We start from the raw sequence: 19,072 nt of genomic DNA, 5'->3' as shown, positions 1-19,072 counted from the left end.
GACAGCCACACACGGCATCTGAGTCATCAGTACCATACATCTGTATCAAGCTACATCTGCAGCCACCACACTCACGGTGATTGCAAGTTCCTGACTTGATTATGCTATCGGTATGGTCCAACTGGAGCACTGACATGCTGCAATGTATTTAATTTCATTGTGGATCATTTCTCTTTTATTTATCTTATCACAACAAAGGTAACTATTGATGTTTTTGAAATTAGGCAAGAAGGTAGATTATCATCGAATTTCATTTCTAGGTGGATGTTCATTATATTACATGCTATTTTTATTATTATAATTTTTTTAACCAGAAGATTAAAAAAAAAAAACACACACACAGCCTTTCAGTTGCTCCTGTGCCTTGAATGCTTGCATTGTTTGAATGACCACACAGCAATAAACTCTGTGATTATCCTGCATATGTATTACATCTGCATTAGCCGGTTTAGGCCCTAGATACTAAAAATGTGCTCTCACCTCTGGACTGCCAGACTTGGATTTCCCTGGTGCCTGGTGTCCACTAAGGGAGTTTTGGATTCTTATCTGATGGGGAGCTAGAATGTTTCCTGAGGTTAATCAAGGTTCTGAGATTGAGGCGTCTGATACTTTGAACTATTCACTCTTAGTTCCACGAAGACCCTAATCTCGAGATCCCCTCACAGGCCATCCTGGCATTAGATGTGGGCCTGTGTCACCTGACATTACCACTGTGTCCTCTACCATTCATAATAATCATTTTTCCAATGATTAATATTTTCTTCAAAGTCAATTCAGTAATTACAGAATTTAGAGGGTCCCACAGAACCTTATAATCTCATATATCATGATTTATTTAAAAGTAGAGCTCAAAATAGTTGGTGAAAGAATATTTCATATAATTCCTGTCCATTTTAGATTTATGTCAACAAACACCAGTTGACCACTTAGATTTATAGGTCTGTGCTGAGCACTATGAAGGACACGGAAATGAAGACCAAGACCCCACATTTAGTTTTCTTGCATTTTGTTACTGTAAGTGCCAGCAGAGCATTTTGAAAACTCAGTCACATTGTTGCTGATAGTTTATTCAGTCCTTGAGCCTTGGAGTTTGAGATGTCTGAGACTACTGCTATGTGTCCGCATCTTGATGAAGCATAGTCACTATGGCACAGATACAACTCACTTGATACCTGAAGAAATGTAATTTCTAAGAAGAAATGAAACAGTATTAGAATGTTAACTAGATTTTAAGCAAACTCAGGTCATCCTAATGCAAGCTGGTACTTTTGCCAGTTCATGCAGCTTTCAAAGCAGTTGTTACTGTGGACTGATCACTTTATAGATGAATAAAATAATATATCACTTAAAATATTAGTGAGGCTTACATTATAGTAGTAGTGGGCTTTAATTTTATAATAAATGAAAGCATTTGGTCAGTATTGGTATCAACTCCCTTAATAAAGGACCAAGGAATCTGTGCTAGAGACTGGATTAATGGGAGAATCAGCTTAAAAAGAACTGAATAAGATGGGGCCCCCGACAGATACATCCATTCTCATTTGCTGCTCTCTCGTAAAATGACAGGTCAATAAAATTTCCACAAGGTAGCAGTTTTCATCACTATAAGTTAGAACATCCTAAATGCCTAGTAATATGCTGAACACAATATACCTGTCAATAAAATACCATACTACAAATCGAATTTTGAAGACTACTTAGACACAGATAAAGCAGAATATAAAATTATATGCTGTAAAGATGATATGAATAGAACTATAACTAAAAATGAAAATTGTAATAGTATTAGGATTGACATTATGATTATTTTAAAATAAAAGGCATTGTAACTCTACCATGAAAAGTTATTAGACACAAGCTTTAAGAACTCTGGAGGGTTTTTGTTTGTTTGTTTTCAAAGAGCTGTCATTAACTGGGTCAAATGAACATAAACCATATAAACTGATTTACAGCAGAGGGAACACCACAGTGCAGTGAGGATCTGGTAACGACTCTAGTCACTGGCGTATCTGCACTGGAAGAAACAATTCATGTGACTCTCACCTCATACATTTTACAAAGACCAATTTCAGACAGATCAGAAGTCTAAATCTCATAAACAGAACAAAACAGTTTACAGAAGAAAAATGCAGAACTTCTTATGACTTTGGAGCAAGCAGATTTCTGAAAAGGACACTAAAAGCACTACTCATAAAAAATTGGTAAGTATTACACTGCATTAAAATTAAAAACTGGGCAACCCGGGTGGCTCAGCGGTTTAGCGCCACCTTCAGCCCAGGGCCTAATCCTGGAGACCAGGAATCGAGTCCCATGTCGGGCTCCCTGCATGGAGCCTGCTTCTCCCTCTGCCCGTGTCTCTGCCTCTCTCTCTCTGTCTCTCATGGATAAATAAATTTTAAAAATCTTTAAAAAAATTAAAAACTGTGGTCCACCCAAAGACACTGTTAGAGAGAAGGTAACTCCCCGAGTAGGAAAAACTATCTCCAATAAATACATGCAACCAGGGACTTTAATGTAAAATATATGAAGACTACGTACAGATCAATACAAAAGAAGGCAGAGAACCTTAAAGAAAGCAAACACTTAACAGGCAATTCATAAGTGGGTAAAAATCAATGGTCAATAAATAAATGAAAAGGAATTTAAATTCACTAGTCATCAGGGAAACCAATGTGAGATACTACTCCTGCACATACCAGAATGACTCAATGGCAAACAAAACAAACACTGGCAAAGGTATGGAGCAATGGAATTTTCAGCGAACTGGTGGAAGCATAAACTGGTACATTTACTAAGTTTGTACATATGCCTACCCGACAACATAGCAATTTCTTTTCCAACAGAAGTGTGTTCAAATATTTAGGAAAAGACATGCACAGGAATATCCAAAGCAACGATATTCCTAACAGCCAAACACTGGAAATAAACAACATCTGCCAATAGAAGAGTGGATACACTATGGCAGTCACATAAACAGTGACAAGAACGGACAAATCACAGCCACATACAGGGACACGATGACTCTCACACCACTAGCACATGGAGTGAATGAAGCTCAACAGACGACACATGAGGACATTCTCTCTGATTAGGCTTTCCCAAAGCTTAACAACAGGTAAAATGAATCTATGAAGCCAGGATGGTGGCTACCCTTGGCATGGGGTGGGAGGCAGGTGGCAGTAACCAGAAGGGCATTTGGCTTCAGGGAGGCTGGTTGTGTTCTGTTCCCAAATCTGGGTGCTAGTAACACTGGCACATGTGCAGTTTATGAAAATCTATCAAGCTGTGGTTTAAGATTTGCATGCTTTTCTCTATGCCTATTGTGCATCAATAAAGATTTACTTAAAAATGTTATTTGACACAGATTACAGGCAACCTCAGGTGCTTCTGAGTCTTTTACAGATGCCATAACTCAACTAATAAAGATAAGCCATTTCAGAGCCTTCACAGAGGAAGTGGCAGCCAGAGAAAGAACACATGGTGTGTTGCCTTGTCTCTTTTCCTGCCACATCATCCAGTGACTAATGAAAGGACTAAGGGGCCATGTCCTTACATGGATTTTTCTGAACACTGTCCTCGAGGAAATCACTCCCCTTATCCAGTCAGAGCAGCCAATCTCTTCCTGGCTGTAAGTGTGTCTACCTCCTGGCTCCTGACACTGCACTTCGTTCAGAGGTTGGTCTTTTTAAATTCTCATTGGTAGATGCTCAAAATGATTTTGAAATTTATTGTTTGGTTTTAGATCTATTTCATTTTCCAGGAAAACAAAGCAATTCCCAGCAAACATCACATAATTTTCTACTGCTACCTTTATCTATTTGTAAAAAGCATCCAACACATTACCCAAAGATTTTCCGGGTGTCTCCTTCCACTCTAACTAAGTACCAGAGCTGAAATCTAGCCACCATTAGAGTAAAATGATCTCAGTTACATCATGGGAAGCATTTCTTTGGCTCTAAGAAAAACAGGAAAAGTGCTGCAAAAAGTACGTCAGCAAAATAATATGAAAGTCACTTCAAGTTGATTATTTCCGTAATGTGGTCCACCGTATCTCTGGACAAAGACTCCAGAAATACTGTGAGGTAAGACTACCACCTCTAACTGACCCTGAATAGGAGAACATAAAGAGCGATATCAGGAGAACCTCCTTTACTCTACTGGGGCCCTTAGTGTATCTTCTTAAACAACCACAAGTGTCCTTCTGATTTATTAACAGGCCCTGCTCCCCTAGTGAAACCTGTTACAAACCAAAGAACTCCACTATAGCACAATGCAGAAATGCTGATGGAGCATCGAAAAAGCAGCCTTCCTAGGATAGACTCATGAAAACCATTCTCAGGGCTTCCTGCCCCTAGTGGAGTTAGACTAGCCATAACCAGATCCCACTGGCTCTCTGTCCGCCAGTTCCAACAGGGCCCTATTTCGGACCTGGCCACCAGTTTCTCTGGGGCTGTTCCTCCAGGGCCCAAGAGCTCACACTCACTATAGATACTCAGGCACTGGTACTGTGAAGGTGCCAAGACTTGGCAGAGGGATCTCTGAACTAGAAATGCTTTTTCCATATGCTATACTGTTAGATGGTGTAAGACACTGCTCATGACCAAAAGTCTCACAGAGGTCAACTCTTGCAGCTCTTACTCTTTCCTTCCAAAGGTCTTGGTCATGGGAGCAACAGGCCTGGGTCAAAGGCAAGTCAAGGGACAGTGTCACACCCTTCCTCCCTCCAGAGGCTAAGGTGTAGCTACTGGATTATTCTGTCATGTGTAGTTTCCTATTTCATAGGAGGAGTTTCCTTCTAAGAGGTACCTCAACCATATCCTCAAGGGCCCGTTCTACAACCAGGTGGATACAACCCACATCCAAACCCCAGAAGATAATGTAGTCCATGCTGAAGCTGGTCCTTCACACTTCACTATTCGAGTAACTATTCCACATTCCGGAAAGGGCTCATGATATTCAGCTCAGGTGGCAGAAGACGAGGGTAGTGGGAGATGTGGGAGCAGCCAGGTTTCCAGATCCAATACCACATCAGGCTGGCAAAGGCCTTCTCTGGAAAGCAAAATCACCTCCAAAACTGTCACCATTGCAGATAACATCAAGGGCCTTCTTTAAAGATTTGCAAACACCTTTCGTAGCTTGCTTGTAAAGCAGCAATGTTCTTGGTTTCAAGACACAAACAGAAACCGTAAATTCCAGCAAGTCCTCAGAGCTCATCCATTTCACAGAGGAGGACCTGAGGAGTACAGTGGGGTAAGGCTGATCCCAGACCGTAGTTCTGGAGAGAGACCAGACCAATTTTCCTGACTCTCAAGCCAAGAGTTTTTCCCTCTATGCCATGTTCCCCTGATGTAGTCCAGACAAGAGGAGTTACATTTTTCCAAGGACAATAAATAGTCGTAACATCTCTGCTCCTTTCCAGGATCACTAAGATCTCATTCATATGAGTTCACGGCTTCATCCTGAACATGTACTGCATTACACGCACGTGGATGTTATATCACCTTCCCCTGTCAGGCTCTCCCTGGCTTCTCGTGTTGTATCCAGATGACAATCCTTCTTTGTAATGCCACTGCCTCTACTTTTACCTTCTGGAATAACACAAGCCTTTACACACTCGAGAGCTAGTACATCTTCCCCAATACTTCTGTTCTCATAAAACTCCCTGGAAATGTCATATTCCCTCCATTTTTTGGGCCCATTTCTAGGCAGTTCAGCTTGTTCTAAGCACAGGTCTGCTGGGAGTAGATGGTCAGGCAGCTGCTGGCTCAGACTCAGGTTCCCATCCAGTGGGGGTCCTGGGGGGGAACCTCTTCTTCCTCTCTGCCTCTTTCCTGTCCTCTCCCTCCGTCGCCAGTCACCAGCCATCCTTCTCGACCAGGCAGAGGGTGGAGCGGGCAGTCAGGGGCCTGGGGTGGCCTGGCACAGGCCACCGGCCCACAACCCCTTCTCTGGTCGCCAGTATTTCCCCCGCCCCAGCCCTTTTTAAAACGAAATGCCCTCGTTTGTAAATCCTTAGACGCTTGAGAATAAAACCCCTCCCTTTTCTTCAAAAAAAAAAAAAAACCTGCACAGTGCAGTTCATAAGCAGCAGGTTCCCACAAGGGTCACCTGCATTGGAAGGATTATTCTGTAAGGAAAGCTGGAGTCCACCCAGGGATGGCAAAAGAGGATGTCAAGCCACTTGTAAGGCATACTTTAGGGGCATGAAGGACAAGGAGCCTGGACATGGTGCTAAGTTGGGTTTCACGAAAGCACAGCAGGTAAGCATGTGGACAGGAGCTGGGCACCCACCTCTACGTTGGGGATCCAGCCCCCTGGGCACAGGCCACAAGGCAATGACAAGGTCAGCAGGTGGAAGGCTCACGTGGTGAGAGAGCTAGCCTGGCACAGCCCACGGAAGGCCTAGTCTGTAGAAGGAGCAGGAGCATCAGCAGGCCCTGTCGCAAGAATTTTCCTGGAGAAGCACTTAACTGAATACTGAGGAGTGAAAAGTATCAATTTCTCAAATGAGGGGAAAAAGGAAGGTTAATAATTACATTTTATAATGATTTTGTCCCTAATATAAACTTAGTGACACCAAGCGTTGCCTATGCCTGGGTGTGTGCCCATTTCTGCAGGCACAGGGGTTAAAGACAGATTTGGCATCAGGGTCTATTTCTCTGCACACAGCTCCCACTGGCTCCTTCCAAAAGTGAATCTCAGCATGCTGCAGGGGTGATGGCTCCACCGCCGAGGGCACCTTGCACCGTGAGCTCTCCCTAGCACACCGCACTGCTCTCTCGGCAGCTGGGGCCAGCTGAGGAGAACACGTCTGAAGAGGCACTGCACCCACCCTCCCCAAATCTGATAGAAGGAGCTGGAAGAAATGCAATCATAACAAAGGTTCTAAGGATGGGCCAGGAAAACTTATTCTGTGGCTCTGAGTTGCTGAATTTCTAGCCATTTTGAATACGATCACTGGGTTTACAATAGGCCCTTGTGTTCTCTGTTTGCGAACAGGGTCAGTTGGCAGCTGCTTAAATTTCTTAGGGAGTTACTGAAGCCAACGTTAAAACAAAACCAAGCACAGGATTCCCTAAAAAGTACAAAGCACCGGGAAGTATGCCCAGAAGAATAATGTCAGGTGATCTTCTGAGTCCAAGAGCATTATACTCTATCGGTACATATTATTAACGAAAAGCTCACCCTTCCAGATGGCTAGAGCCGGCTGTGCCCTCCTCCCCAAGGTCCTAGTTTACTTTCCATGGTGCTGTGGTGCTCTTGGACCGCAGAGGTGAGGAGACACATGAAGCAGACCAGAACAGAGGCCAAGAACAGTGACTCAGTCTTCTGGCTGTCATTATAATCAGTGGTTAATAATGTTTTTTAATCCAGAGATTTGGCCTCGATATTGTCAGGAAAGTCATTGTTACAAACGTCTACCCCGGGAAAGCCGGGTGCTAGATTGCCATGTGGAAGGTCTGCAGTTGAGACACACATGCAGGATTCTTTTTTTTTTTTTTTTTTTTAATTTTATTTATTCACGAGAGATGCAGAGAAAGAGAGGCAGAGGTACAGGCAGAGGGAGAGGCAGGCTCCATGCAGGGAGCCCGACGTGGTCTCCAGGATCATGCCCTGGGCTGAAGGCGGCGCTAAACCGCTGAGCCACCCAGGTGCCCCACATGCAGGATTCTGACCAGCCAGTGTCACTCCTGGTACTCATGGGAGATTGAACTTGAGGAAGGCTCCAACCACGGCTGGTGACACACACTCACGCCAACTTCACAAAGTGATGGGGGAGCATTAATTTAGTTTCAAAAAAGTTGCCTAACAACAAGAAAGACAACACATTGCAATCCGGTTGGGTTGGGAATCCTTCAGTTCATTCCCCAGAGGAGGAGGGGATTAATTATCACAGTGAGCCTCTCCTTGAGAAGGAACTGTCCTCCCACTGCTCCGAAGGCATACTTAGCATTCAATCAGGGCAGAGGAAGACCCTCCCGGCAGGCCCAACCCCCGTCAGAAGCTAAGGCCATGTTATGACGTGGGGCGGACAACCTGCCGTGCCCCCCTGCCGGCATGGACAGACTCAAAACACACACATTCACAACACACATGCATCCTGCCCAGGAGACCTGGGACTCTCAGGAGCGCTGGGTGCATATCTCTGACCACCCTCCCTCGACATGGTTGGGACCACCTACTTTCAAAAATAAAGAATCAAAGCTAAAATTACACCTGCATCTCACCCAGGAGGCCAAGGTAAAGATGCAGGGGGGTGAAAAGTGAGACAGGGACTCGTTCTTGTTTCTGTAAGCCCCACACCAAGTACCAGCCAAGGGGCTTCGTCAGAGAAAGGAGGAGGCCAGAACTTTTCTCTACTTGTCACCCTTTTGCTTGATTCATCATAACGTGTCTTCTTACATGAAAACAGACAAAAATGAAGTAAAGAAAGTCAAAGAACAACAAATATCTAAGAGAAATTAGGGGGGGGGAAATAAAAGGAAAAAGCACATCTTTGCCTATAAATTTTAAAACCTTCTCTACGGCAAAAATAAAAGTTAAAAGGTAAACCAAAAATTCCAAAAAGTTATATAAAGTGTACATCAGAAAAAAGACGAATAGCCTCCACATATAAAAAGCTTTTTATGAATAAATGAGAAAATGACTGAGATATAGCCAAATCTAAAGATGGAGCCAGGGACACCTGGGTGGCTCAGCAGTTAGCACCTGCCTTCAGCTCAGGGTGTGATCCTGGAGTCCTGGGATCAAGTCCCTAGTCAGACTCCCTGCGTGGAACCTGCTTCTCCCTCTGCCTATGTCTCTGCCTCTCTCTCTCTGTGTCTCTCATGAATAAATAAATAAAATATTTTTTTAAAAATAAATAAAGGTGGAGCCAAAGAAATGATTCAACAGAAGTAACACAAGAGGCCAACTTACATGTACTGCCCCACTTCATTGACAACAAAATAAACGCACATCTGAATGAAAACTCAGTTCCACTGGTCTGACATATATGCAGAACTCTCTAACCTAATGTTCTGAGCCTAGAAGAGTGGACAGTATCCACCTACAATTTAAAAATCTCCATGTGTATCACTCTATTCCCACACATTCCTAATGCATGGTTGTTTCGCCCTCCACTCAAGGAGAAATTGATCTGTTACGCTGATCTCTTCAAACACATCTGCTATTTATCAATTCGAGGGTATTAGTATTGTCCAATCTTCCTGGTTGTTTCTTTGCTGATGGTTGTTCTTTCTCTGATTTCTTAGTGTAATCATCTGCTGATTTTTTTTGTTTGTTTCTTATGAAATAATAAAAGCAGAAGCTAGTGTTTACGGTCATAGTTTCGGAACCACATCTCTAGGGTTTAAGTAAGTAGAATCTCACTTTTGTCCACTTCAGAATCTGTGTGGGAAGTGCCCTTTCCACCTTCAAATAATACCCATAAAATGTAGGGCACCAGGCAATAGGGGGAAAGGCCATTAAGAGAACACAAAAATATTCTCAAGGACTATCCTGTGTTGTCTGGCTCTCTGGCAAAGCCCAGCAGGAAAGTACATTCTCTTTACATAAAAAGCCAAAGGAAATTCTGCTTTAGCAGAGGACACTCCATCAGGCTGAACTGAACCAGTTCCAAACAGCATTTTGCTTTTGCAAGAAGCACCATACACTTATTTTTGGATCCTTTTTGAGTATCTGCTACCTTTAATTTTGATAACTTAGCTTGATTATACATTATACAGCTTATTTATTTTTATCTAAACCTTGTTAGTTAACATACAGTAGAATTCTGGTTTCTGGAGTAGAATCCAGTGATTCATCCCTAATGCCCACCCCCCACCCACTTCCCTTACAATTTAATTCGTAATAATGGCCGAGTTTAACAGCTGGTTAGCAAAATTCATTTAACAACTGGCTCTCGTGAGCTCCTCAGTTTCCTTTTCCACATTTTGCAGGGCTGATTTTCCAGACCTGAGCTTTCTATTTCAACTTTCTGGAAGCTGTATTTATAGGACTCGGTTTTGCTCCTGTTCTGCAGAAACGACCTTCACCGTGCATGCATCCTCTCTTATGAGGGAGGCTCATGAGGCTCTTACTTGCACGGCTCCCTACAGCAGACACCCCACAGTGCTGTGCCACTCATCCTGGTAATTCAGGGGCTCACCCAGAGACTCCTCTGAGCACCTCCCCACTGGGACCTCCATCTGCAGTGACTTCAGCTACTTTCTAGAGGGACGTTGTTTACCATTCCCTTGAACCCTGAGTCCCCTAATCATCCTAACCCTAAGATATTTTGTTTAACTTTCCTGTGTAAGCTATTTCTAATCTATTTTTAAGTGTGATTTCACAAATGCTATTATATACTGCCTTGCAGAGAAGTTAGCAGGGGGTGACAAACACCACTGCCATCACAGTGGTTTTGTACTGGGGACACACTTGCCAGGGAGTAAAGGAGCGAACACCGTGATGCATATTTAAAGCTCAAGTTTCACTTTTTATTTCTAATGGTAGGAAAAAAAATATTATAAAATGGACATAATTTCCACTAAGCCGTTTGGTTAAAATGAAATTCAAGTGTTTTAAATCAAGAGATACTATATCCTATAGACACATATTTAATTTCTACTTTGTTCTACAAGTGACTTAAGAGATTATATTTTAATATCTAACTGGTGAGAAGTATTTTGAATATATTTTATTATTAATTTTGACTTTTAGTTTATTTTATAATATAAAACTGCCTTGCTGCTTATATTTTGGGAACTTTATCAAGATTTGGCCTGTAATCTAGAACCCAGTTTTTAAATTTAATTTACATACAGGGAACAATGTTTTATATATACCTATTAAATTAAGCTTACATTCTAATAAGGTAAAAAGATGGACCCAGAAGGACACAGAATTCATGAGGAAGAGCTTTCCCCTTTTGGAATTCTGGAGATAGGAAAAGAAAAGCCTGATGCTGACCTAATTTTCTTTTTCTCGTGGGTACCCCTGCTTTCAATGATGTGGATGTTCTGGATTTTTTTAATTCTTGAAATTCTTGAGATATCTGTTTAGAAGATTTCTGGGGGTCTTCTCTCTTGTGCTCCTGTCCCTAGCCCTCAACGGTGTCTGTTCCTTGGGTATGCTTTCAACACGAGGACGCAGGTCCCTGGACACTCCCCCCATGACTTCTTTCTGGTGTGCAGACACACACATGCAGGCATGTCAGTACACACATCTACTTATACTGAACTCACTGTGACTGTTTCCTGTGTCCCAGCTTTGCACTCGAGTTTGAGTTCTGCTAGAGTTTCTGCAGAGCCTTCTTCTCAGTCACTGACTCAGGTCTCCTCTGCCCAGAATCTGCTTCTCCACGGCTTTGTTTTAAAAATCCTACGGCCATGTTTGTAATTTCCAGTAATTTTTCTGTTCTCAGTTCATTTGTTTTTCTTGAGTGTCTGCTCTGGCTTTCATCAGTGCTCTATCCTCCTAATCTTACCCTGGATAATAATTCATTTTTCTCTATTTCCTCTGGTTTCTTGTAAGAAGTCAGTCTCAGATGGTCCTACTGCTTTTGTGGGTCAAACTGGTCTTTCTCCTTAGAAATGCTCTATCTTTCTCTATATCCACTGATTCTTCCCATGTTTACTCTGGGAGAGAGAAGCATCTGTTTTGTGAGTGGTCAGAAGCTGTGCCAGAGTACTCAGGTTTCTCTTTGAATCTTTAGTCTTCATGAAAAGAGGAGGGAAAGTCTGAAATTTACTGTAAATTTGCCATCTTGGTGACACAATCATCTATATGGTACCGAAGGGGTTGGCAACTGAAATCAGAGCGGGGGGGGGGGGGGGGGTTTACTTTATTCTTCTCATGCCTTGAGTAATATAAGCAATAATACTGGTTTAATAGGGATGTGTGTGCATGCATGGGCATACTTCCTTTTTAACGTCTGTGGAACATTTTTTTTTTTAAGTAGGCTCCATGCTGGGAGCCCAACATGTGTCTTGAACTCACAATCCTGAGATCAAGACCTGAGCTGAGATTAGCGGTTAGATGCTTAACCAGCTGAGCCACCCAGGGGCCCCAGTGTCCGTGGAACATTTTAAAAGGGACATTAGGTCACAAGTATAATCTCACTAAAGTCCCCCCAAAATATAAGCTGCACAGCTATGATTTTATTTTCTGATTCTCCTTGGATTTTTTCCATCCTAGTTTGCATCCCCACTACGATCAAAAAAAAAAAAAAAAAAAAAAAGGATTTTTCCACAATGAAAATTATTTAAAATTCATTTCTACCACCTTAGATATTTAAGGAAAACTGACAGCTTTCTTCGCTCCATATTCTCTCCTGGCTATATCCAGAGCTTACCCTGCACATGTTACTCGCTATCCACATCTCGGTCAATTACAGACACTCTTTGTAAAGAAAAACAACAACAGAATGGAAATCTCTGAGGTTGCTAATTTCTCAGATTACCTAAAGCAGTGAAGTATTCTTTTACGGAAAAGCAAGTTTAAAGTTTCATCATTCAAATGCAGCCTATCTAAAACACCTGGAAATGATTTCCAAGTTTTCAAAGTCACTATTCTAATAGGTATTACTTCCAACCTAACCATTACTGGCCTTTGAAATATAGAAGCTAAGAGCAGACTGGACGGATCAAATACTATAGATAAAAGGAGTCTGAAAAGCATACAGTGCTGTAAAAACATAAGGTGGTAGTATTAAAAATGGATTTGGACATGAAATCCCAAACTCATTCATTTCAACAACTCCCCTAAACCTTGGCTGAGGGCAGAGAACAGTGAGACTTTAACCCAGATCTCATTCTGCACCTTACCAGGGTCCTTCCAGGCCATCAACACCAGTCGAATTACACCCCGTCCCTATGTGATTAGAAACAAACAGGTTTTCGTCAAGTGCCCTGGGTTTTCACTCAAACCCATCACGTTTACTTTCTGGGGGCACTTCTGCAAATTATGTGATCAAATTTGAAAGTAACTTTTCAGGAGCTGCATGTGGTCTGACAAAGAAGAGCTCTGCATTTGTGGCAAAGTGACAATTCCTGGCTATAACTAATTGGTTGGTAATAAAATCATCACAAGGAAAATGGATGCAGACTACCAGTCATAAGAAATCTCAGACTCTAACATACACGTGTTAGCTGAAGGAAATTTATACACTCATCCACCCAAGAATACACAGCTGAGTGCCAGTGAATATATGCAGGAAAGAGTTGCTGAAGGTACAAACTAATGGGATTTTTTAGTATCTGCTGAGGAAAAGAAGGCTAGGCACGCTGTATCCGAAAGTAACAAATGCAGTAAAACCAGGTGTGGAAATGTCCAAAACCCACTAAAATAATTAAAATTGAAGGAGATGTACCAGTCTGTCCTTTAGGAATCACAGAAACTAGAATTATTCTCAAAAAATTATTAGCAATCATCGTGGTCAGATCCTGCTGCTCTATGTCTAATGAGGGGCTTTAATAAACATTTCTTTCTTTGGTTTTCACAACTCTATAGGGTGGAAAGTCCTCATGTGAATCAAGAAAGAAATTAACAACAGTAATGACTTGGAAACTGTGTCAGAAGGGAGTGTGATAAATTATATACCTGTAGTACACAATCCCTCCTGACCCTGGGAGTGAGGCAAGACCTGCACAAAGTAATCACATATTCAAGGCCAATTTTATAAAACAAAGAAAAGGGGCAAAAATTTGTGTGTGTCCGTGCCTTGTATAAGGAGGAACTATGGAAGAATACATCCCGATTTGTTACTAATGGTAACATCAGAAAAGTGGTTGTAGACGTGATACTATTACCTCTGACATTTCTGTATTGTTGATAGTTACTATTGGCATGTGCTACCTTTGAAATCCAAAATGAGTGAAATCAAAATAAAAACATATCAGTTAAATTTGCCAACAAAGAATGGGTATATATTCAAAACAGAAAACAATTCAAATTTCATACACACACACACACACACACACACTCATACATTTTAATAAAAATGAAAACACCCTTGGATTATGCTGTGGTTTGTGACAAATGGATCTTGAAAATGGAAGTAAAGTTGATCAAATATACACACTTGCTGGAGGAAACAAAATACAGATTCCACTATATGTACATTTACTGAGCATTAATCATCATGTCTTAAACATTACCTAATGACTTAGGACTCAAGAGAATATTTTTTTAAATTTTTTTTCAAGAGAATATTTGTAATCAATTTATCCACAGCCTTCCTTCTACACTCAATTATATCCATTTCTATCCTTGCAGATAAGCAACCCTTACACTTTGAACACAAAGTCCAAGATTACTGTGCTTCCTCATTGCAAAGGCTTTTATTCATGACAGTCTACAGCATCATGACAATGTAAAAACAGTTATGTTTGTCCACATTCTGCTTAAATGTGGAGGTACTTGGTTAAAGTAAAATTTGGCAAAGCCTTTAAAAGGACTATTTTTTTTTAAAAAAGGACTATTTTTTTTGATGGTATAAATGCCTATCAAAGTACAAAGTCATATCTTACTAATTAAATTCTTTAAAAGGGTGTTCTTCCCTCCTCTGGCTCGTAACTGATCAAGTGTTACTAAATACACCTAGCTTTTAGACTAAGAAGCCAAACCCATTCTTTAGAAAAACCCGGGGCCCAACCAGCTGATTGTGCCCACAAAAATCTCTGGCCTCTTCCACGACCTCTTTTCAGGGCTCTCCAGTTACCATCCCACTTGGTTTCTCCCACCTAACTCAGGGCTCCTACTCTCCCTTGGCCTTGAAGCAAGGTTGCTGCCAACACTGCTGGCATCCACAGTGGCCAAACCAAGCTGGAAAAGTCCTTTGTCTTTACACTCAGTAGCAGCGTAATCTCTGAAGAAGAATTCTAACTGAAAAAGAGTTTACTGAGGACTTCTTTGGGAGTCCCTCAATAACAGAGCAAGATGAATGGCATCTCTTCTACAAGGGGGTTGGTCAGTTTGCAATGAGGAAGCACAGCTATGGGGCTCCCACTCCTTCATCTGCGGGAGGACCTTACACTAACTTCAGATCAGAAGTTCACCCTTCCTTCCATATGACCAAACTGTTTCCCCCAAGATTCATTCCAGAAACGTTTCTTTAGCTCTTACCTAGTTCAAAGCATACTACCAGATGCTGTCAGAAACAAAGATGAGCCAGGTAACATCCTGAAAGAATTTATAGTCTCCGTCTTAAATTGGCAGGATACGTGGGATGGTAGCATTTCATTGTTGACTCTTATGTTTAAAGAATGATTTGAAAGACATAAAAGGCAATGATATATGGAATTAAAAATAGCATATGCCTTCCAATTAGCAATAATCGCGCCTTGGATAAACCTCATTGGCTACAATACTGCCACTGCGCAAAGCTAGCATGTGCCTTCCAAAATGTTAAGTAATTCAACAATACACAAAAGTATCATAAAAAAATGCAAAAAAAAAAAAAAAAAAAGAAAGAAACATTAAGATCAAAACATAAAATAAAATAACCAAGGATAAATACTTTGGTCATAATTAGGGTGGATCACAGAATTCAGCATCCAAACTAGGATTTTCAAGAGTGAGAGGGGGCACAAGGACTTCTCCAAGACAACAGGCATAAACCAGAGTGTCCCGCACAAGCCCGGCTGGGAGGTCCCCATCAGAATAAAAACAAACAGCTTGCTTGACCAAGGAAGGGAGACAGAGTGATAGGCTCCAGTATTCACTCTTCCTGTTCACCTCACGCCCCAACACAGTCCTGCTTTCAGAATCTGGAAGTCAGTCAGGCATACACTGAAGAAAAATGGAAAACAAAAAAGGATTCACACACACAAAAATATCCTACAGTGTCTGCAAAGAACAAAGCTACAGACTTCTTACATTTAAACTAAATTTAAATTTGGTCATAATGTGAATTTTGGAAATACTGGGCTTTTGTTTTTAAAGACAATTTTAGATTTTAGCACCAGGTTAACACACCTGGTTTCAGTTATAAGCTGGTCTAATCTCATAAAGGGAACTGTTTTCCAAATTTAGTATCTAAATAACTATGAATACATTAGACTTTCATGGGCCAAACAAATCCATGAAACACTCAGTTATTCAAAAAGCGAAGTTATTTTGAAAGATCTAAGTAAGACCAGTGCTGTATTACTTGTGATCTCTCACTGCTGTAGGAGTTCAGGCTGTGAAGAGCCGCAGATACATCCCATCTGGGCAGATTGACACATCTCTGTATGAAGGATACCCCGCCACCAGAGTGCATACACCCAGCTTAGGTTACGACACATTCTGCACCTCTCAACTGACGTTGGCTCTTAGACAAACTAATTTCTGGTAAACACACTGAGGATCAGAAGCAGCAAAGCAGCAGCAAAGCAGCAGACCAGACATGTGACTGGTGCCGCAGGCTGGAAACTTAAGCGCCCAGTAAGCTGGGTCTCTACTCTCCCTGTCTGATCTCTGGGACCTCAGTTCTCCCATACATACTCCAGAAAGGAATCCTGGCAAACCAACAAATTACTGTAACAATATCTCTTGGGATTTCCACAGACTCTCTTCTTTCTCTGGCTCAAAATCCACTCCATCCCTATGCTCAGAAGGAGCAACTGGAGGGGCAGTATACACCTGCATGTCCACTTACACATAGCCGCACTGTGCCATGAGAACACGCCCCCACTTGGTAACAGGCCCAAGGAATAAAGGTGCTGAGAGATGTACTAAAAGAGGTATAGGGACTCAAAGGAAGGAGCCAGATATATCTACTGGAGCAGTTGGAGAATGCTTCAAAGAGGTGGCAACTGAGCTGGGTTTTGTGTCTGCGTTCACAAGGAAAAGGAATCCTGGAGGAGATAGCACATGCTGAAACACACAGGGAAGAAAACTCTGAGGGTGCGCTGCTGGTGGGAATGGAAACTGATGCAGCCGCTGTGGAACAATATGGAGATTCCTCAAAAAACACAAATGGAGCTACCCTGTGACTCACTGCTCCCACCTCTGGATACACAAGTCAAAGAAATAAAAACAGGACATCAAAGAGATATCCACACCCCCTGTTCACTGCAGCATTATTCACATTCGCTAAGATATGGACACAAGCTAAGTGCCCACCAACAGGTGGACAGAGAACGGTGTATGGAGTGTGTGTAATATTATAACAGGATAATAATGGGACATTGTTCAGCTGTTAGAAATGAAGGAAATCTTGCCATTTGCCATAACATGGATAGTTCTTGAGGGCCTTATGCTAAGTGAGGTAAGTCAGGCAGGGAAAGACAAATACTTGCATGAACTCATTCATATATGGAATCTGAAAAAGCCAAACTCATAGAGAGTAAAATAGTGGTTACCAGATGCTGAGGGCTGGGGGCTCTAGGGGCAAAGTTGTTTATAGGCACAGATTTGAAACTAGCAGTTAAGTAAGTCCTGGAGATCTAATGCAAGCTTGGTGATTACAGACAATAAAACCATATCATAAACTTCAAAACTAAGAGACTACATGTTCTGTGTCCTCACCACCAAAAAGAAATGATAATTAAGTGATGTGATAGATATAGGCTAATGTGACAGAGAGAGTCATACTGCAATATATAAATGATTCAAATCAACACACTGAACACCTTAAATTTAGACACTGTTATGTCAATTATGTCTCAATAAAAATAAATTCTTAAAAATCCTGATATATTCAGAAGTGGTGAGAAGCAGATGGCGAAGGGTCTCTGAAGCATGAATACAAAGCAAGTCTAGACAGCTGGTGTGTGGTTATCAGCAGAGAGGAAGTATAAAGGGGCCATTGGAAAAGATTGTTGCTTGGGGACAGGAGTCTCACTACCTCACCTCTGTATATAGTTCCTCTTTCTAAATGACAAATTCTCATTGATCAGCTTCTCTCCTCTCCCTTTTGAGAGAAGCCCAGCTATCTCTCCTCTTGTCCTTCTCTACAGTTTTCTCACTTATAAAAGCAAAAACTGGATCCTAGTTTCAAGTCTCATCAACCAAGCTCAGAAGACTCTGAGTCTTAAATTCCCCTTTTATAGGAGGAAAAGACTGGGCTACAGAAGGATGAAATTCAAGGACCCCACAACAAAATGTCACAGATCACAGCATTTCTGCATTGCAACAATCAGAGAGTGTGAGGAGAACCTGGCAGAAGGATTTAAAATAATCTGGGCTACACAACTGAGCAGGAAACAAAATCCAGCTAAAAAGCGGTGAACGAGACAGTATCATTTGTTGTAAGTCAAACTTCCTAGTCTCTGTTTTCTCATCAAGTTTCTTGTGAGGCTTCCATAAACAAACATAAACGAAAGGGACTCACTGAACACCTGGCATACAGTAGGTGCTCAGTAAATGCTGGGTAAGTCTAAGTCTTTGATACATCGTTCAAGCACATTTAGAAATGAGGCATCTCAGGCACCTGGGTGGCTCAGTGGTTGAGTGTTTGCCTTTGGCTCAGGGTGTGATTTCCAGGTCCTGAGATCAAGTCCCACATCGAGCTCCTTGCAGCAGGGAGCCTGCTTCTCCCTGTGCCTATATCTCTGCCTCTCTGTATGTCTCTCATGAATAAATAAAATCTTAAAAAAAAAAGAGAAAGAAATAAGGCATCTCTATGTGTATCAGTTAGCAAAATATATACAAATATAAACTGCTTAGAAAATGGAATGACAATGGTCATTTTGGAAACACTGAAGGCTTGTGGCTTTGAAGAGAAACAACTATTCTGCAATAAATCTACTAATTGCTGCTTCTCTAGACCTGAAAGAAAACATCCCCTATCTCACTCCCACCCCCAGGGGAGAGGGGCTTTGCCTTTGGTTTTTAAAGCATATCTGATTTCTTGCAGCTTTTACAGAGTCAAATAGTAAGATCCATTTAGCTCCAACAGAGAAGGAATAGCAACTCTTGCTTCGAATGTGCACTTGAACCAACAGATCCAAATCCTTTGAAATATGACCATCAATGCAGTTACGAGTTGAACTGCTGCAAATTAACAAACAGTCATCTGGGAGACATAAAACAAAACCAGCGACGAAGTGCTTCTAATTGCACGGGAGATCAGGATGTTAGTGATGTTTTCTCTTCTGCTTCA

At 41.7% G+C, this 19,072-nt stretch overlaps 1 protein-coding gene and 1 pseudogene across 3 annotated transcripts in view; both read right to left on the bottom strand.

Moving 5' to 3' along the window:
- The window catches only part of EFL1 (elongation factor like GTPase 1), a 120,168-nt gene that overhangs the window by 41,172 nt on the left and 59,924 nt on the right, over window positions 1-19,072 (bottom strand). The gene's annotated exons all lie outside the window — the stretch shown is intronic.
- On the bottom strand, window positions 15,303-15,370 carry LOC140624012 (U4 spliceosomal RNA; annotated as a pseudogene).

The sequence above is a fragment of the Canis lupus genome, chromosome 2, assembly GCF_048164855.1.
Source record: "Canis lupus baileyi chromosome 2, mCanLup2.hap1, whole genome shotgun sequence".
NCBI lineage: Eukaryota > Metazoa > Chordata > Mammalia > Carnivora > Canidae > Canis > Canis lupus.
Note: the sequence above shows the minus strand (reverse complement) of the source record. Positions and strands in the feature narration are given on the sequence as shown.